The sequence below is a fragment of the Ambystoma mexicanum genome, chromosome 8 (assembly GCF_040938575.1).
Source record: "Ambystoma mexicanum isolate Mex_15411 chromosome 8, UKY_AmexF1_1, whole genome shotgun sequence".
In the NCBI taxonomy this organism is placed as follows: domain Eukaryota; kingdom Metazoa; phylum Chordata; class Amphibia; order Caudata; family Ambystomatidae; genus Ambystoma; species Ambystoma mexicanum.
In genome coordinates this window covers 147,574,439-147,595,795 of record NC_090929.1, presented here as the reverse complement: position 1 = coordinate 147,595,795, position 21,357 = coordinate 147,574,439, and the positions used below count along the sequence as shown (strand labels likewise).

Sequence of the window (21,357 nt, the reverse complement as noted above, 5' to 3'; positions counted from 1 at the left end):
CAATGGATTGAGCTTCCAGACTGTCCCATCTCCCTCATTGGCCAGTTCACATGTCATTGTTGTGTTGTACGTTATGGACAATGGACCTCATTACGAGTCCGGCGGTAGCCATGCCGTAAAACTGGCAGGCTGCTGCCGGACTCGTGATGAATTACCGACGCCTGACTTGCCGGAATAACCGAGGCATTACAGCCCCAGCGGTCCGGTAAATCAGGCGCGGGCAATTGTTAGTTTCCATCCCCATTCGAGTCCCATAGGACTCAATGGGAATGGGGAGGACGGAAGTACCGGCACTGTGCACAACAGTGCCGATGCTTCCGTCAAAGTCTGGCCAGGGTCAGACCTGGCGGGCGGAACGGCACCCGCCAGCAGACTCGTAGTTTGACAGTCCGGAAACAAAGGTGCCGGTAAGCTTACCAGCACCGTTGTTTCCAGACCGGCAACCTTGGAATGAGGCCCAATGTATCAGTTTCAGACAGAGAGAGACGAAGAGGTTGACAGTAGCAATTTGAGATGGAGAGAAATGAGTCCTGTCTTTAAGAGTGGAAGAATTAGGGAAATAATTCCACCACTCCTTTTAGGTAGTAAATACTACATGAATTGAAAACACTTATGTTCCAGTACATTCCAAAATAGGTTCGTCAATGCTGCATGGAGCATCCTTTATTAAACAAGGTCCTTTAACACAACAGATGTCGTGGCCAATGCGTTTCGGGCGTGTGTCCTTCATCAGGGTGATCTCTACAAACAACATGAATAAGAAATATATATTCTAATTAGGATCTCCTGTCTATCAAAGTAATATAAGTGTCATGCATTACCAATCCAAAGCAATTCTCTCATTCTGGTAGATGACTCCTACTTGATAACAAGCGAAGCTATGCCCGATGGTGCCTATGCCGATGTGACACTTAAGGAATACAGATTGTTGAAGGTGGAGAGCCAGCTTTGGCCACGGAAGCGAGATGGGCCTCAATGTAAGGATAGGCCACACGGCAAGAATGGGCCTTGGGAGTAAGGATGGACCCCAGAGCCAAGATAAGTCTTGGAACGTGATGGGCCTGGGGACAGAGGTGTCCCTTGAGGCAAGGAAAGGACTAATAATCGGGTTTGACGACAGGCCTCAGATGGACTTCGAGTCAGGGATGGGCTGGGGGAATGTAGTGGAGATCAAAAGAACGGCTATAATGCAGAACAGCCCTCCTTGTTCAATTCCTTCTGCTGCTCAAGCACATGCTGCACACCGAAACCTCCTATTAGTACAAAGTTGTGCTTTTTTGTGCTTAATCACTGGAGAGGTTTCAACAAATTAAATGTCGACCCTAGTTGCAGAACACAGTCTATGTCCATGAACTTCTTAGGTGGTCTGGAAGTATAGCTGGGCCTTCCTCAGCACACACACTCATGTGCCCTAACCCAATTTCTTTAAAATTGCACTTGCACACTGAGAACGCGTGCATCCCATCTTGCACACATGAACACGTCATGTTTTGTGATTACTGTCTGTATGTTTACGGTACAACAACCAACAGCACCACTAGGAAAATCTCAAAAAGCAGTATGGGACCGTGCAATCATTTCAGATTAAAGCATGGTCTCCATTTTTATAATGATCTTTATAAAACAACATATATTATTTTTGTGTAATTTTATTTGGAATTTGGTTAAAAAATGTAAACCTTTGACCAATCTTCACAATACACATCAATTCCAAACAGAACACTTAAAAACATGAAAGAAAAGAGAATAAAAAGCAAAAGGAAAAACACATCCCCATAATGAAAAAGAACATAAAAAAGAAAACATTAAAAAAAGAAAACCGTTTTCATTACAAATACGATAAAAACTACTCAATTGCTCATCAGCTCTTTTCTTTCCAAATCTTCGAAAAAAACACTATAGAGACAGTTCCTTTAAAACAACATATAAAATCCATTATCAAAAACACAATATTCATAAAAAGTCATCCAATTAAAGTGCTCAGGTGGTTGGTGAAGTGCAGTGTGCTGAAGTGCAACATCAATGAACATTCTACAAAGTATGTTTACTGCGCCTGGAGCACGTCTGGAGGGCACCGGCACCCCTGGGGATGGTCGCAGTGGGCATTGCAGCAAGGGTCACAGTGCCCACAGCATGTCCAAAGGCCATGTGTTGAGCGGAGCGAATGCTGCGCGTGAACACACATTGACAGTGTATCATTAAATAAAACATTATTTAAAAACAAGTAAGCGTATGGATAACATTCTGTTTTTGAAAAAACGTTAGTTGATGGGGCGTTACTGATAAAATTCACATTGTAAAACTGCAGGATCTCCCCAGTTATGGGTAAATAGGCAAGCGTAACTCAACCCTTGCATCCTCTGGGGCCGAAACACTGGCGGCTCATCCAAAATGGTTGAGCAGGTGCTGATCCTCCGGTACCCTCGCGCATTAGGGGGGCAGGGGGGATCTGCGGCGCACACCTTCAAAGGGAAACGTTGTACACTTCCTCAGTTTAGCTCCCCATTGCACATGTCCAATGGACCATGCAACGCTGGTGGAGTTCTGCTTCCCCAGCCTTGCATGGCCCATTGGGGATGCAGGGTGGGTAACTGCACGTTTGAATGTGTGAGGTGGCGCGCCTGCTCCTCGCACCCATCCAGACTTAATGAGGCAATGACAAAGTGGCACTCTGGCTCAGCGTGCATGTGCAGGGGCCAGGAAGTGCTCTGTGCTTCCTAGTTTCTGTTCTTGTGCAAGGGAGCCGGAGGGCCCTTGTCACAGGAGGCAGCGTCCCAGCAGGAGCAACATCATGAGGGAGTTGATAAAGTAGATATACAATTTTGTATGTATACATTGTGTTCTTTTGTGTGTATGTATGCATGTGCAAATGAGTGAGTGTATGATGTGTGTAGGGGTGGTTGTATGGTGGTTGTGTGCGTGTGTGAATGAGCAAGTGTGTAGAGTGTGGTTGCACATGTGAATAAGCAAGCAAATGCTGTGTGAATGTGTGTTTTGGATGAGTGATTGAATGTGCGTATGCTTGTGTTGGGTTTGATCCGGCTTGGGACACTGATTTGGGTGGGGGTGAGCCAGGAAAGGAGCATCTATGATAAAGCAAGCATGATAAGTGTTAGCTATGGCTAGATTGGCATTTTAGTGCCACCAGTCTAGCCTTTTCTTACTGTGGCATGACTATTTTTACTGCCCATTTATGATAAAGCAAACATAAGTGTTATATATTCTTAAATCTAGGCGTAGCCTCCATCTTTGTTTACCATGTGCTTAAACCTACTGCACGGTGAAACATAGGCCTCTCTCCAACTATATAGGATTCTTAATTCTATGTTTAGCCTCCATCTTTGTTTAATATATGCGGATATCTGCTACAGTATGAAACCTAGGCCCATTGGTATAGGACCCACATTCTAGAACTGGACAACTATTGCCCCAGCCGAGCAATCTCGTAGCCAATTGCACGTATATCTCACACCATTAGTGTGGACACAGGCCGCAGGCACGGCCAAGCATCCATGCATGATAAACTACAGCTATGGCTAAGCATATCCGGTCTAGTTTCTCACACAGGCGTCCAGACTGAAACACCTGATGTACCTCAACACCTCTGCCACTAGCATACAGCGACCACCGACCCGGAAGGAACCCGGTATAGCTGGCCTCATATGGACTCTCTCACCAATAGCAATCTATCTCTAACCCTCAACAGCACCCCCCATGTGTCTGACCTCTCTTGGGCTGCTTAGTCGAGCCTTGCCAGCCACCAAAGTCCTAGAGTGGCAACATGCACACATGCATCTCCTAAACTAAACTCCATAGAATTTCCAACCACATCGACTACGTTAACCAAGGGCATTCCAACCAAGGAGAAAGTGCATTGAGGCTACACTAGTGGGGAAAGAGCGCTATATAAATAACCAAATGCAATACAATACGTGTCGGACATGTTTTCTTATTCAGGCATGGCATTTTTAATAGCAAAGCCAACAGGAGTATGCTATTACATGCGGGCACTGGCATATATCAGCAGAGCCAGTCTAGACATCTTCACTTATAGTATCATTACTGGCATTATGCATAAAGCACACAGGAGTATGTTCATATATGTGAATGCTGGCATATGTAGGTGCACCCAGCATGGACATGTATGGACACACCCAGCATGAAAATGTTTTTTTATACTAGCATATATTGTGGGCGAAGGCATCATTAATATGCATTGGGAAATTGGGAAATTCTCCTGTGCACTGTTGGTAACTTGCATCCATTGCATTTATTTGGGAGTACCCTACAAAACCGATTGCAAACTGCCTGGCTTTTTACCCAGTTTTTCACAGAAACTGTGCTGTATATTGCACCATTTTAACCCATTATTTTAAAAATGTTCTTGTAGGGGTGGAAGCCCCCGGACACCGGTTAGTTAGTTTAGGCTCCCTTGCTATGCTCGGTATCTCCCGCATATTTGTGGCAAATGTTTACGTCCCTCCACGACCCCCAAATGACATCCATGCATGTGGCTGTTTGCTTCTGGAATGGCTGGCTTTCTTGTTCAGGCATCTTAAAAAAAAAAAAAAAAAACAGGGGTCCACAAGTTTAACACTTTCAGCTGTTACCCTAAATAAGAAAGAATAGGAATACCAAACAATGTGTCTTCCTGGAATTCTAAACAATAATTGCTAGTCTCATTACAGGTTTATTTCAGGCACACTTCGGGGGGGCGAGTCACTGATTCAGTCTGTTCTTAAACACCTCAACTCAGCCTTTCATCCTTTTGAGGTCGATAAATGAGTACCAGCACAGGTTGGGTGATGTTGTTTATTCATTTATATGGTGCTCCAAACCCTCAGGTATCTGGGTGCAGTACAAAATGCATAGGTTACAGGCATTTGAAAAAAGTCATTTTACATCAGTTATATGTTATATACAGTTTCTTAGTATACATTATTTACAGTTTCTTAAGGTGCAGATACAGACAAAATATGACAGTTACAGTGTACAGGTATGGTGTACACAATCTTGTGAGAGTGTCTTGTTTCAGTGGTTGAGGGAGTGCAGCCATAGTTTAGCAATTTCTTAAAGGTATGAAAGGATGGTATAGCTCTTACGGAGTCAGGGGTAGAGTTCCATAATTGGGCAGCCATGACTGGAAAACCGGTCCCTCCGGCTTCTTTAAGTTTACAGTTAGGGATTTGAAGACTGTTGGTTTGCGCCTTTCTGATGGGGCGTTCTGAGGTACGTCTAGGGAATCTATCCACAAGGTATTGAGGAGCCTTGTTAGCGAGACATTTGAAAGTGAGGTTTTGTGATTTAAGCTTTATTCTATCTTTTATGGCCAATTGGTGGAGCATCTGGCGTGGTAGATATGATAAGTTTTCAGGATGCCTAAGGCGGTTCTCAGGGTGTTATTATGGAGTATTTGCAGTCTACTGATGTTATGTTTGCCGGTACTCAGATAGAGGGCGTTGCAATAGTCAAGCTTTGACAGGATGAGGGCATGTGCAATCGAGATGCAGCTTTCCGTGGAAAGGAATGGTTTGCATGTGTGAATCAATTTGCACAGATAGATGGTGGCGGAGGCTGTGCCGTTAACTTGTTTATTGAGGTTTAGTGCCCAGTCCAGATAAAAACCTAGGGTTTTTACCTCCTTGAAGACTTTGATGTTTATTCCATCAATGATGAAGGAGTTATATTGGGGAGAGAGTTTGTTTAGTCTGTTAGTTGACCCAATGATTAAGAGCTCAGTCTTATCATCATTGAGGCACAGGCCATGGGTGGCCATCCAGGTGTGTATGATTAGGTAGATTGTATTGATCAGGGCTACATCTGTGTCGTGGTCTCCGTGGATATGGATGAGAATCTGGGTGTCATCAGCATAGTTGGTATATGAGACACCCAGACTATCAAGTATATTGAAGAGAGGCTTAGTGAATATATTATACATAGTTGGAGAGACACAGGATCCCTGTGGTACTCCACATGTGACTGGTGCTATGATCCACAGAAATTCTTTGATGCATTCATGTTTTTTGCTGAAAAGAAACAGTTACATTCTCATTTTCTCTTAGACCAACTGACCTTGTAAACTACACTTTCTTTCATTAAAAAATGTTGTCGTTGAAAAAAGACTTTGATCGTTTGATCCTAAAGTTTACATACATTTACTTAACCTGAACTTAACACCAGAGATTATATAAGTCTGTGAGGTTTGTGGAACTTGGAGCATCCTGAACATGTGTGTGGTGTTGAGTTTGGCAGAATAGGTTCATGTCGGACTGCTTACAATCACCCTTAGCCCTACCCTTTTGTAGACAAGACATTCAAATTTCTTAATCTACCAAATAGCTGATGGTGATGTTGGCCCGCAACCCTTCATTCATAATAACTATGTGGATGACATGTAGATTGCCGTCAAAGTAAACAGGGGGCCTCACCCTAACTTCCAGTTATATTGCACCCGGCGTCTTCTGTGTCCTAAGCTGTATACCTGCTGACAACTTCTGTCTGAATTATGGAAAACTGAAATCATCTATATGGGATCTGCTAGCCCATCCTCTCATCCTTCTTGCTGCCACCCTTTGCTGCGTCCCTCTTGGTAACCTCCGGCTGGGAACCCATGGGCCATTTTTGACCGCTTTCTCCCTTGCCCGACATGTCCTCACATTTGCCCAGATGTTCAATTTTCCGCTGCGCCGGGTCAAATGCTTTCTATCCTTCCAGGTTACAGTAATACTTTGGCCCTCTCGAGAATCAACTACGGCAGAAGCCCTTACCTTGGCTTTGCCACGTCTCTCCTCCACCATTTGCAGATCCGGCAGAGCAAGGCAGCAAGGCTTCCCCTCAGAATGAAACCGAGAGTCGCATCACTCTGGATCTGAAATCCCACATTGGCCCCAGGTTGAAACTAGGACCAGCTTCAAGGCTTAATTCATCTTACTTATTGGAGTTTGGGCTTTGGGTATGTTAAGAAAGTGCTCAAGTACTACCTCTCCAGGCTTTTCCGATCTGCTTCCTTACAGATTCTTGATTGTCGGCTGGCGGAAGAGGAAGAGTGGGATTAGCAGGACTGTGGGTTCTGCAGGAGCCGTCTATGGGACAAGCACGTTCCTTACCCATCTCCGATCAAAAGTCAGCCAACTTTGGTTTTGGAAATCCCTTGATGATTTCTCTTTTACAAAAGCTTTTAACCTATAGACCTTGTGCCTGTGTTCCTTACTAGTGCCTACCTGCTGGTAACCTTTTATATTCTTCACAAGGGTACCTGGTGAAATCTTGATCATCCAGGTCACCAAAACATTTATAAATCGAGCATTGATCAGGACCTATAGTACCAGATAGAGCTCCACCACACATCAATTGCGGTAACACACTTCCAAATTTGAAAAGAAATATACAATATTTCTTTTTTCAATTTACAGCAAATTCGCAATTCATAATGTAAATTTGCAGCAATAAATAAATAAATAAAGACACCCCTCATCAATTACATGAATACCTGCATACCCTAATAATCATTCACTAGCACATCCACATAAGGTGTACTGTAACCCGATATCAATGCCGGGGAAACAGACTACCAACATGTTTTCAACTCTTGTAAACACACACAGCTAATGACAATGTGTGTATATTTCTTCATGTATCTGTTGACAAGTGTTTCAGCCGGTTCTCGTTAGCCATTGGATAAGGATAACTACTGCTCCGGCCTTCATCAGGACAGGAGTGGAATATAAATGGAACACCACTCCTCTATTCATCAGCGTCTGCAATAAAAGCAAAGTGCTTCAATGTATACCTTCCATGCTCTGTCTGTACTTTATTATTGCAACTGACCTAATTGTCTTCAACATTTAAGTTTTAAATCAATTCAACATCATAATCGATGCCTACCTTTACTTATAGTGCAGACATCCTTTGTATCCTAGCCCTAATATTGGTGACTGGTCCTCTGCAGGATCACCTATATACATGAAATACAGGGGAAAGAACTATAAATCTAAATTAAAAGAATTTTCGTCGCAAATACTGTGCGCTAATAACGCTGAAACCAGGCACTAAATGGGATTTAAACCTCCAGAAAAAAAACTGGAGTTCAAACAGCCCATTTAGCTCCCAACTTGTGATACGGCCATCCCTTATATGTTGCGCTAATAACGTTACCGCCGCATTTAAGGGATACCGCACAACTCACGATGAGGCCCTTTACATGGTATTTTCAGTGAAAGCAGTAAAGGGCAGCAGAATCTGCATCTTGTGCGATTGTGCAAAAACTCTTTAATGATCTCTTTCATTGTCGGATTTGCAGCTCCGAATCCGTTTCTTTGTCCGCGTTGTGCTTATTTGCCAACACAATATAACGCATTGGATAATATTTTTGTGTATGCTTTATAGCACCTTAAAATGCCCCTTTGGAAGTGTGCCATAAATCAAAGGTTATTTTTGTGGTGTTTTGGGAGGCCCAGCAATTCATGGTTGTGTGGATCCATTCATCACAGGGCTTGAAATTTACTATTGTGTTAGTCCTGGTTGAGCAACTCCCCCTTTTTGTGCGAGTCCAGGGGATTGCTGCAGGGCCTGGGGGCATGCACAGATGAAAGCAGGTGAATTAGATTTATGAAGCTGGGGCGCATTGTCCTAAGAAATATGGCCGCTGGGTTCTGATTTCTTTAGATAGTTTATTGTGCGTGCGTGTAGTTGAGAGCAGGTATTGTCACAATAAAGGTAGCGGAGTCCTTTTCACAGGTGCACAGGAGTGTGCAGAAACCAGTCATGTATAATATATGTACTGTTTCATTTCATTGCACATTCTTGCCAATTGCTTTCTAAGTCCCAAACACTGAGTAATTGCAGTATTTGGATAAGCTTAATTTGTATAAATGAAATATTTATTTGTCATTTTTTGAAACTGGAAACAATCCATTCAATGAATTTGTTATATAGTACTATAGTACTGCAACATCAGTGGTCTGCCTGGGATTTTCAGAGGTCGCCCGTTTTTCCACTTTGGTGCATGGGGGGGAGAGGAGGGGTGGGAGGATTTGACTAAATATACTTTTTGAAGGCTAAAATCTTCTTTTGGAGGGGAAGAAGTACTTTTAGAGGCCAAACTCACCAAATCAAACAATAGCAGGGCTTAATTGGCAAGAGCTTGTCTTAAAGCAGGGGCCTGTACCCCTTGGTTCTCCCGATGTTTGCACTACACGTACCATCAGCCCTAGCCGGCATAGTCAATGGTGAGGGATCCTGGGAATCGAAGTGCAAAGCATCGGGAGAGCTGCAGCTTGCAGACCCCTGCCTTGAAAGGACACAGTGCCGTGTCCTACATAGGAGGAAGATTACAGGTAACATTGAACATTGAATGCATGCCAGCTTCACCCCAGGTTGGCTTCAAATAGAGAAGGCAGCACCTGCCTGTAGCGAAGAAAAGCCGTAAAACCCATTTACAGAGGACATTTCTTTGTTCCCTTTTGGTGCCTTAAGCACATGCCTTTGCAAACGCTAGCTGCTTGCATGTGACTGCACGCAAACATCCTTATTGTAACCTGGCCTACTTTATTGGTGCTTTATCAAGGTCCAATTACCCGAGTAGCCGATTGTGGCATTTGAAGCTAACCGTCTTGCAGGAATTAGGTACATGTTTTGACTTCCAAGTGACCACCCTGCTGTGACCAAGTGATAAATAATTTGCTTAATTACGTGCTATCGCTGGTGTCCCGCGGGATGGGACTCGAAAACAAAACACAAGGTTACACATGACTAGGAACACAGAATTAGCTGTTGATAGTTAATAGCAATCCTGATGTCATTGCCAGCTAAATAAAGTTCTTTTTAACAAAATACTGGGAGGAGAGAAACTGCATGCGTGGGGTCAATTTCAGAGGTAAACCTGTGTAGTTTATGATGGTTTGTGCATACACATTGACAAAGGATACATTGACACATATTGCTATCAAGTTGTTGCAATCATTTCATTGATTTATTGATTAATTTATTTATTTATAGAGTGCTCTACACCAAGGTGCTTAATGTCATCTTCTCTGGGATATCTGATGAACCATAATCCCAAATGGTAAGGGATTTGTAAATGTCACAAGAAATCCAAGATGGCATGGAAAATTATAGCACGCATTACCCGCAATGTGTTTATAACACAACATATTAAAATGTTGTTTGGTACTCGTATTGGTTGAAAATCAGTAATTCTCCGGGCATACCTAATTCCTGCCATATATGGGTTACACAATAAATGCTTTTTGTTAAATTAATAACACCAGCTTTTGTTTAAATGACGTTAAGATGACGGCTTAATGCAACAAAGCAAAAACCTTGAAATTCAGCAAGTATTGGAAGCTTACGCCACCTTAAAATCAGAGCTTCCTCCTCCGCCCCACTGCTCTTCCCTTGATGGCATCACAAATGATATAACATATGATGTCACTTACAGCATCATGTATTACATCATCAATGACATTTATCCATTTATTACATACCACATGTATTTTTCTGTCCATCCATACTCGCACTATCAAAAATCAGGTGAGGGATTTGTTAATCTCCCTAATTACAAGCAGGAGGAACTGGGCCGAGGAAGTCCCCCGCTCCAAACACGTACAGTCCAGCAATGTGAAAAATATCACTGTTTATTGAAAGCTTTCGGTCGAGGGATCAAGTTAATTGACAATAAACAATTGTCCAATACTTGCTTGTCGTTCTCAGGCTTGTCAGTCTTTTGAGGCTCTGTGATGTCACAAAATACAAGTTGCACTGCTAAAAACCTAATGGAACACGGGATTGGTTAATGAGGTAAACTACATATATACTACATACAGGGTTAATATCCCGATTAAATAGACCATATCTGGTGGCTCCTCCTGTGACCACCTCCTAAATGTTGCAATTACAGGTATGTCAGGTTAACGCACTGTGATTGGGCCTCGCAACAAAGTGTGAGCTAGTGTGGAAGGTGGATAGCGATTGTTCCACAAGGGTCTTCTCAGGCTGGGTGCTTTTGAAGGGTACCAGCCCACGAGCAACATTTCAGGGTGGTGGGAACAGCCACAGAGGTGCTGCTTGTACCAATATGGTTACCATCTCCAATCCTCTAGCCTTGAGACAGAACTATTAGCGTTAAACCTAGTTTTACCTTTGTATCATCTTGCCTTCAGTTGGAAGGGAATGATGGCCTCTGTCTGGCTTTAATGAATAGGCTCTCTCCTGCAGGCTTTGAGTGTCGTGTGTAGGGACGGCAAACTTAATTTTCCTACTTACATTTATGAGGATTTTCAGCTTTTACTCTTGCAGGTGCCCTAGCTCCTCTGTTAATTTGAAAATGTCTCTCCCTCGGTGTCCTTGGCAAGGCTGTGCACAATGGCTGCACAGACAGCCTGGTTTGCGCGTCCGAGCAAAATCAGCATGTCGGGCCTCTCTCTGTATTCTTGATCCATTCCAGCGTCTTCCCTTCATTTCAATGTGGCTGTGGCTTGCATCTTTATTTACATGGCCATTCATGTTAGTTGCATCTAATCTTCAGCAAGCAGTTCATATGTATTCTTGTGCAACTTGTGGTTATTGCATGGTGTGTTCGTCCTCTAGCTGAATGAGTCATAAGCATGTTTTTCGTGTCTAAGAGCAGTGCCGTCTAAGTGTCTGCGTAACTTCATGCAGGAATGCGTGCGTGCTTCATGTCTAACGCATCTACGTCGTAGTCTTAGTCATGACATCATCAGCTTTCTTTGTGGTTTCAGTCAGTCGACTTGCTCCATCGATTGCAAATATCTATTCAATGACGTCACCGGCATAGGGTCTAAATGGCTCTCTGAGTGAATAACATTTCTCACATCTGCAATACGTCGATGATGGGGAGTAGGGAGTCAGTAATGATGTACACCTCTCATTTCTGTGGCGTTGAGATGAGGGCGGGACCAGTGCAACGAGGACCATGCCTAGGTCTCCCTCTTCAATTAATTTTTCAATACTCAAACTCTATAATGCATCTCTTCACCATCATTCCTTTCACCATTCATTAAGCCCCACAATCTTCATTCTCATATCCTCTCTTGCTTTCACTCAATCATCACATTTGCATTCATTAATTCACCACTCCAGTGCCATCCCTCCACACTCCATTTGCTTTATCCTGGACATATGCCCTTCTGCTTAAGTGTGACTGTGTGCTTAAAAAAAATATATATATATTTGTTCACCACACAAGAGCCAAATCTATTGATTTAGTCCATGTTTGTTTTTCATCTACTGGCGACTCGGACACATCCAGGATACGAAACTTAAAAACTGGTCTTGGACTGTGATTAAGAAAGAGTGTGATGTGTTGCAATGTGTCCTCTTCACAACACATTGCAGACAAAATCCTGAAAGGAAGCGGGCCTATGTGTGTACATGGGCAGGCTGCATTCACCTTCATCCTAGGTTACTTTCTCACAGGTAGACAGAGAAACCGGAAATCTAATGAGATGAGTGAGCGATGCTTATGAACCTCTCCTTTGGAGATCTGCGAATACCTCTTGCACATGCACATTCCTGCTCGGTGCATAGGAATGCAGAGATCCTTGCCAGCCAATCAAGTAGCTAATTCAATTATGCGTTCCACCGACAAGGATACTGAGTCCAATACTCTGGTTTGTGACAAATCCCACGGTATTGTCACTTCTCCCATGGTGGAAGCCCCTACCAATGAGGCCAGGGAAGTGTGGCCACCACCCGATAGTTCCCCTGGGAGTTTTACTCAGTGGGTGGATCTCATGGGGAGGGAAGCCCTCCATGGGACCAGTGACAATCACCTTGGGAGAACACGGTATTCACCTCCTCCCGTTCTGTACCCTACCTCCTTTCACCCCACTCAGTCCCCTGTGGTCCCCTATGTATCTCTGTAGAGCAGAACACTTCATTCACACAGAACATACTGGGACGAGGAAGAGTGAGGCTTACCCAGGTGGAGAGCGTACAATCACTGAGACAAAAGATCAGGCAAGGAGGCCAAAGCCCACCACTGAACCAACATACGCGGTACAGTCTACTGGAGACATCACCAGCAATAAAAAGCAAGGAAGGACTGTGTACCTTGCAGGGGAGTTGCTAGGTCTGGAAAAGACCCGGGGCTACGCTGATGTCGGAACTGTTGGGACTGGGGGCTAGCTAGTCTTTTGGCTGTAGCTCCTGAGATTCTATCCAGGTCTACAACCAAAACATCAGTGGCTATAGCCCCCTTAGCCCCCCCTAGCAATGCCCCTGGTACCTTGTAAAGCCATCCCTAGAGGAGCGAGGAACCAGATGCTGCTTCTGTGGCAAGAGATCTGAAGAGAAAAGAACAGAACAGAACACTACAGAGGAGGGCTGAATGTCTCCAATAGGTCCAGAGCAGGGACCTGTCCAGTGATGGGGAAAGGGGAACCCAACCCAACCAAAGCAAGGAGAAGGCACACAGCCGAGGATGCGAGATAGAGCCTACTGCTGCGTAGCACCAATGGCAGGACGCCAAACGTGGAAACAGCACGCTACTCCCAATACAGACCTGGACCGTGACAACATTTCACAAAGGTAGGGAAAGGGTCACGCCAGCTGGTAGGACACGAGGAGCCCAAGAGATTAGAGACATGTACCAATATCCTAAGAGGCAAAAAGGGATAGCAAAATAAATGTAAAAACTAGAACGACCTTTACAAAACATCCTATATGGAACAGTACCTGGCAGGAGAGTACACCAGGTCCGTTCAATTGGCCATTGAGTGAAGCAGGGGCAGAGGGCCTGCAAAAGCAACACACCAGGATCTGGCACCCAAATGGAGTCGGAGAAGCCCACCAGAACAGCACATCATTGTCTGAGACCCATATGAAGGCGGACAAAACCATCAAAAGCAATCACAGGGGTGAAAGGCACACACATGTTTTGAAGAAGCACACAGTCACGGAGCAGGGGCCCATAGCAAGTTGGAGAGACCCCAATATAATTAAAAGGAGTCTAGGACCCACACAATAGACCAACGAGCTGCAGAACAAATCAGGGAGGTCCTGAGACATCGCAGAGGCATCCGAGAGCCACATGGGATAGAGAGAGGTGCAAGAAGCTATAACAAGGGGTCGAGGATCCGATGCAAAAAGAGACATTTTCTGGAATTCTAAGAACTATAGTGAAGTCTGGCATGATAGTGAAATAGAAGATTATGTTTTGCGAACTGGAGAAAAGAATAGGGGAAGGGACACTCCCCTGAGATTTGAAACTTTGTTTTGTCATAAGAAGACCTACAGTCAAGTCTGGCAGTACAACAAACCAGACTTGATGTTACATTGTTTAAAGAAGAGGGGAAGTTACTTTCCCCCTGTCCCCCATGACAATGGGGAACTTTGTTTGTCCTTGTAATATATAGAGACTTGGAAAAGGGGAGACAATTGCCCGTTACATCCTTTTGTGTTTTGTATGTGGAGGAGCATCCCAAGTCAAGAACTCTTAACTTAAAAATAAACTTGTTTTTTTCATCAAGAATGGAACATTTTGAATCTGTATCAAGAACGATGGGAGCCTTCTTCTGGATCAAGAAGACAGCCCGTTTTTCCTTCATTAGTCTAGAGCAGGCTTGTCCAACCTTTTTGAATATGGGGCCGAAGCATTCACCTTTTGTCACCCAGTGGGCAAGCAAGCCAAAAGTCAACAACCTCACCCAAAGCAGAATACTAAAAAGCAATATTGTGTGACTTTTGACACAATATCATCACAGGCAGTGATAGTCATGCAGTCCCACAGATAGTTTTTGGTATCAAGGTAGTGATCAAAGGTTAGTTGCTTGTGATTACTTTCAGTGTGTATGTGTTCATATTTTTCTGAAATAGTGGGGGTGACCGAGCATTGCGAGGGAGTTATTAGAATCTAGGGAGTGTTTGGGGGGTTTCCCCTGCAAGAATTCTTTTTCAAATATGGGGTTGAAATGGTGCATTTTACAGCAGAAAAGGGACCAAAAAGCCATAGGTTTACAATCCGTTCTAAAGGACAATATGAAAATTCCATGTCACTAACAGCAGACAAGAACATTTTACAACACAACACATTTTAATGATCAATGTGTCCACAGTGTAAGGCAGCACTGTCACTGATGTAACACATAGGGCCTCATTCCGAGATTGGTGGTAGCCATGGCACTATTTGCGCCATGGCTGCCTCCAATACCGGGTCCGGCACCGGTCTTGTTCAATGGGGACTTAACAGTGCATTCCGACCCTGGACCGGTAAGTCCCCATTGAACAGGGCTCAATGGGAATGGGGAGGGCGCTAATAACGGGCTTGTGAATAGCAGGCCCGTTATTAGCGCCCTGGTCCCTTAGCGAGACCTGTAAGGGACGTGTCATCAGACCACACGTCCTTTACGGTTCCCGCTAAGGGACCTCGGAATTGTGCGGTAAGGGATTACCGGCACTGGTCTCCTTACCGGTGCCGGTAACCCCTTACCGCACAACTCATAATGACCCCCATAGTCATGCTGGTTGTACCCAAAATATGCCTCTGTAGCAACATGTCTATGCTGACTGTTCCCAATTTAGGCCAGCATTGTCCAGTACAAAGCATGATTGATGCTGCCTGAGCATGTGCAGTGTGCCCAATACATATGGCAGCTTACCTCTGTAATACACATTCATTACTTCTGTGGTAATGAAAGAAGCATAATTCAATTCAACAGATAAAATGTGGAAAAGCGATCACCCAAAGGTGAACCTAATTGAAGAAACACAATGTGAGCACAATCTTAAAGCATGCAGCAGTTTAATATAGGCACAACATTGGGCCATACTGTATGGCACGATTAAAAATAGTCTCACTCATAGTATTGTTCCATGAATATATAACAATGTCCGTAGCGATGCAGTGTTTGGCATGTGATATACAAGTCCGTTTGGGTGTGCCTGCAGTGCAGCGCTTGGGTGTGCATTGGAGGTGAAGCACGTGGGTATGCATTGGTAGTGGAGCGCAGGGGCACACACTGGCAGTGCACTCGGAATCTCTGCCAAAAGACCAGGGGCTCTGTATACAACCAACCTAGCAGGCCTTGTGCACACTTTACCTTTTCTTTTACCAATAAATCAGGGGAAAGCGCGAACGCAGTCCCCCACTACCATAAATAATGCAGTTGAGTATCCCGCATTTCGGTACATAGCAGGGGTCAGCAAATCCGATGTGCAGTGAGTGAGCCTCACCCTGGGAGATCTGCCTCTGTGATCACAGATTTTCCCCTGCCAGGTAAGCATGAGTTGCAAGCAGGAGGGCAGTGGTTGGGCCTGTTCTGGAAGCCCAGCTAAGCGAGAGTGAGAAGGCAGGCCCTGACCCAGCCCCCCAAACCTCCAGATGCTCTGAGCGTCTGCAGAGCTTCCTGTCCTGCATGTAGGGGGAAGCTCCGGCAGGCAGAGCCCAGCAGAAGAGCACATTGTAACACAGTTCCTTTCTCCCATCAGGCCCTGCTTGGCCCGAGATTTGTATAAATTCGGGCCTGGCCGCCAGCCAGCAGGCCCAGTTGGATAGCAGGATGGCTCGAGCAGGCCTGTTGCAGTCTGCCCACTGGCCTGTCTCCCCCACACAGGCCCATGGCCCTCCTGAGTGGACAGGTCACCCCATTTAAGGGCAGCTTCAAGAACAACACGGTCACCTGGTATCATGGGGTGCACAAGTCTGGGGTTAGGGGCCTGCGCACTTCACCCCTCCAGTGAATGCTGTGGACCTGAGCTGCTCGGCGCTGGCCCCCTTGACTGTAGCAAAATAAATTCTGCCACAAGACCAGGGGCTCTGTGTGCAACCAACCTAGTCGCACGCTTTACTTTTTCTTTCTGTCACCAAGGAGCACTACAGCTCAAGACTTCCTGTTGTAGGAATATTGAATATCGGGTCTTTTAATGTGATGTGAAGGCCTTCCAGTTTGTCCTCTTTCCTATTGCCTTGCAGTTGGCTTTGGGTTGGTCTGCTTGCACATCCCAGTATCCTTACTTTGGAAGGAAGGGGGGCACAACTTTACCAGCCACACTCCTACATTTGATGAAAGGCAGTTTTATTTAAGGTAGGTTTGCCTTCCATATGTTTTTACCTCTTGCCCTGGTATTAGACGTGCTCCGTGATGCTGTGAAACAAACCCCTTTCCCACCCGCCCCTTATCATCAACAATTAACAATGTACTTTTAACTTCAGCCCTATTTTTTCTCTGCAGCCGATGCACCTGAAAATTCCTTTCTGCTTTTCCCTGCCCTTCCCGCTATTGCTTTTCTTTCTGCCCTTTTTTTGGTTTACCTTGCAGTTTCCTACATGACTGCCCCTGGACAAGGTATACCTGTCTCCCCCCTACCCGCTCTCTCAGCATAATAACCAATTAACAGGTAGTATAGCTCAGTGGCAACAGCTTGTCTTTGAAGCAAGATGGCGCAGAGCAACGCAGGTTCGAATCCCAGGGTCCCGCTTAGAGACCTCTTTGGTATTGAGAGATATATATACATATATATATTTATTTTTACCTTTACTCCTTTTAACAACACGCCCCCCCCTCCAGCACCTTCATTGGATCTCTCACCCCGGAATATGGGTGAAAATATGTGGGTCTCCCAAATCTAGGACCGTTTCACACCCGCGGTTTACTTCAGCTGTTTTTTTCGCACCTCTCCAGAGCCTTGTGGGCAACCATTTGCATTCAGACCACCCGCAATGGCTAGCCTTATCTTTCTAATTGCCTCCAAGTCTTTTTTATTAAATTTCTTTTTAAACCAACTTGATAAGAGCCAACTTCGTAAAAAATATTCCATTGCAGTCCTGGGCAATAACTGGCTGCACCTCAAACTTGGTCCACATCACATCTGCAGTTCCCTCTGAGCATCCCAGCCACGACCAGGTTACTTTATCTATGCAATGTTTGTCAGATACCTGTTTCCGACAAACATTGCATAAATAAATAAATTAACCAGGTTGTGGCTGAGGACTGTAACGCCACGACCCAGTTAATTTATTTATTTATGCAATGTTTGTCGGATTCCTGTTTCCGACAAACATTGCATAAATAAATAAATTCATCGGGTCGTGTCGTGGCATTACAGTCCTCAGCCACAACCCGGTTAAATTAACCACGTCATGGCGGAAGACTGTAACTTTCTCTGGTGACCCCATACCCATAAATACATGGGGTCACCAAAGAAAGTTAAAATTGCACGCAGGCATATCTTTTTTTTTTCTTTACTCTTGACTTGTGCCTCGCGGGCCACATGAAACGGCTTGGAGGGCCGCATCCGCAGGCCGTATGTTGGACAACCTTGGTCTAGAGTGTAAGGGGCAGAAATAGGTTTGGACACAGGGTGGTGGACATTTAATTTTTCTGGACATCCTGACAGAGTCCTTAGTATTTTAGTTGAGGTAGGGAAACCCCTCAAATAGATGGGGCAGGCTATGTGTTTCCTCTACTTTTGCTTTTTTTAATATAAATAAAGATATTAGCCAACAAACATGCCACCACTTTGTCAGACTCGTACTTCTGCACCCAAAACAAGGGACATTCTTAAATGTTTAATGTGAAAAACTCTGTGTTGCTTAATGTGCCAAATTGCACCGAAACATACATCATTTATTCAGAAACGCTGCACCATGCCACTTTACAGTTTTATTTAAGGTATAGGAAATGTCCTGTACAAAGTTTCAGGGTTAAAGATTTATGATGCGACTCAGTTTGGCACATTAAGCAACATTAAGTGCTCTAAAAAAAAGAGTGCATTCTGCATAATTCGAAGGCCATGCCACCAAAATCCATTAGACTTTTCAGTTATATTTATTAAGTAGGAAATATGTAGTGAGCAGGGTTTCTCGGTAATTGATTTAAAATTTGGCACAATTTGTCCCATTAAGAAACATTAAGCCTTTTTCACTTTAAATGTTTTAGAAAGTATAAAAAGTGCTTACTTTGAATAATTTGCAGGTTTGTCCACCAAAAACGATGGAACTTTCCAGTTATGTTTATGACGTAGGAAACAACTAATGTGCAGAGTTTCTGGGTAAGGGATTTATGCTTTGGCACAAGTTGACGCATTAAGCATTTGTTCACATTAAACGTATAACAATGCTGCCCGAGACATGATCATGCCCGCACAGACTGGCAGATTCTCAGTCCCCTCCACAGTGATGGTGCAGGGGGCATAGATTGGTACTTAGCTGGTGGCATTCAATGCTGTCTTTGAACATGCACCTTATTAATCATGAGTGCTGGACAGGTAAATGCATAGCCAGCTAACAAAGGGGTTGGCGGGCGGGGAGGAGGGGCTTGTATATGCAGTGTAACAAAACAGCAATGTGCTGCCAGCCTCATAAAAACACAATACAAATGAAACGTCTTAAAATGTCACTTTGATGAGCAAAATGCAACAAGGCATTTGCGATAAATTGCCAATATCTATATAGCCTTAAGGTCCAGCTCCCGATCCTCTTTGCTAATATATAAGATTTTCTTTATACTGGGGTTTCTTCATCAGCCTTTATTGCAACATAAGATTAGGAAATATACACAGAGATTGCTATCGGGACCTGAATATAGGAGTCCGAAGTGCACTGGTGATCTGCATCTCAAGATATCTTTGTCTATGGCTCCCATAATTCTGTACTATTGACTATGCTGGCTAGCCTTGATGGGAGTCGTAGTCCAAAACATCAGAGGTCTGCAATCTGCGTCTCTCAATATGTTTTCAACTATGATTCCAATGACCCTGCATCATTGGCTATGCTCGCTATTGCTGATGGGAGTTATAGTTGTGGGGTATTTTCAGGCCCAGCATAAAAATGCACTGCAACTGGATAAGTTATCAGCAAAGATGCAGGAATATGGGAAGCACACTGTGGGCTGTCAGACAAAAAAGCCAGTATTTAACTTTCAACTGAAACACATTACAATATGGTCTACAGACAAATACAAGTATTAATTGTGCCCTATGTATGAATGACAAGGCCGAATGCATGTGACGGGTGCCCCAAAGTGCAGCTTTACTAAAACAGAGAGATACCATGAAGAAAGTCTGTGCATTTTGCAGCTTGGATGGAACAAACAGCATTTAAAAGATGAAACCCTATTACCAGAAGTTATTTAAAAGCCCATTTAATGAAGGAGTGACTCTGTTGATCTGCTGGGAAATATTGACATAAGCAGCATGAAGGAAATCAAATGTATTGTATTTAATGCGAGATGTAAATCTGGCCTAATTTCAAACATGAAACATTTCAAAAACACTATTTGTTTTATGTTCATGAAAGAACTGACTAAAAGATGTGCTTGGACACACAAGAAAACCTCCTCCATCAGATTAAAACGTCAAGCACTCCTTCACCTCTCCATTTAGTCAACTCTTTGAAGCCCGGCAGAGCCAGGAAGTGGGACGGGCCTGCGAGGAGGTTTATGGGAGTGGATAGATGGCCACAAAGTAAACAAAGATCCTGCCCATGGATTCTGAACTTTCAATAAATACTCAAAATTGAATTAAGTTTGTGGTGTGGTTCTGGGCTGATTGATAGTTTGATGTGCACAAGAGGATGCCACGTGATTCCAGTGGGTGGAGTTACACCCCATCTGCTCAAGAGATAAGAAAACATGCATTCAGGTCTTAGCCTTGAAAGAATGTTACGTATTTTTATTGAAGACTAGGTCAACCAAAGCTAGATGGTCAGGCCTACATACTGGTTTTTGGAATAGAAAGGGTTATTGATTGAGTGGAAAAAGCATACATATACTGCTCGTGAACTGGGGAACCGTACTGCATGCAAAGACAGTTTAGATTTGTATGGAAAACACATCAAAAACACTATTGGTTGATGAAAATCCCATCGAACTTCGACATTGGAACCAGAGTAATAAGCCAACATGTGATTGTAGCATCCAGAAAATGTTATGGATTGTAGAGTCTGGAATATGGTAGCCTATGGAATTAAATACCTGTCACAGAATTCTCATGATTGTAACATTCATTTTCTCCATAGAAGTCGCAATATTCTGCCATTGATTGATTGATTGATATTTTATTTCTATCGCGCTCGTACACAAGTGTTTCAGAGCCCGGCAAGGGAGGGAAACAGGGGAGAACAAAACAGCGATCTTACTAGGCCCAGTGACATTGAGAACGCGCAAGTGCATGAGAGAGGGGGAGGGGAAAAGTGCATGGGAGAGGTGGAAAGTGCGAAGCAGAGGAGAAACAGATAAATAACAATAAATAAATAATCAAGGTAACAAACAGTGGTAATGCAGCCAGCAATTTGCAAGTCCCACAGGAAACCACGTGCTGATGCCCGACACAGGTCATTGCAACTGGTATGATCATACCAATTTAGAAATGTATGGTTTATGACACGTATCCGTAAATTGG

At 44.1% G+C, this 21,357-nt stretch overlaps 1 protein-coding gene and 1 non-coding gene across 6 annotated transcripts in view; one reads left to right on the top strand and one right to left on the bottom strand.

Annotated features, from left to right (window-relative positions):
- The window catches only part of DAB2IP (DAB2 interacting protein), a 1,964,804-nt gene that overhangs the window by 873,286 nt on the left and 1,070,161 nt on the right, over positions 1-21,357 (top strand). The window lies entirely within an intron of this gene.
- LOC138474902 (U1 spliceosomal RNA) lies at positions 16,079-16,242 on the bottom strand. The gene has a single exon (XR_011269124.1). It is a non-coding gene; the product is annotated as a U1 spliceosomal RNA (small nuclear RNA).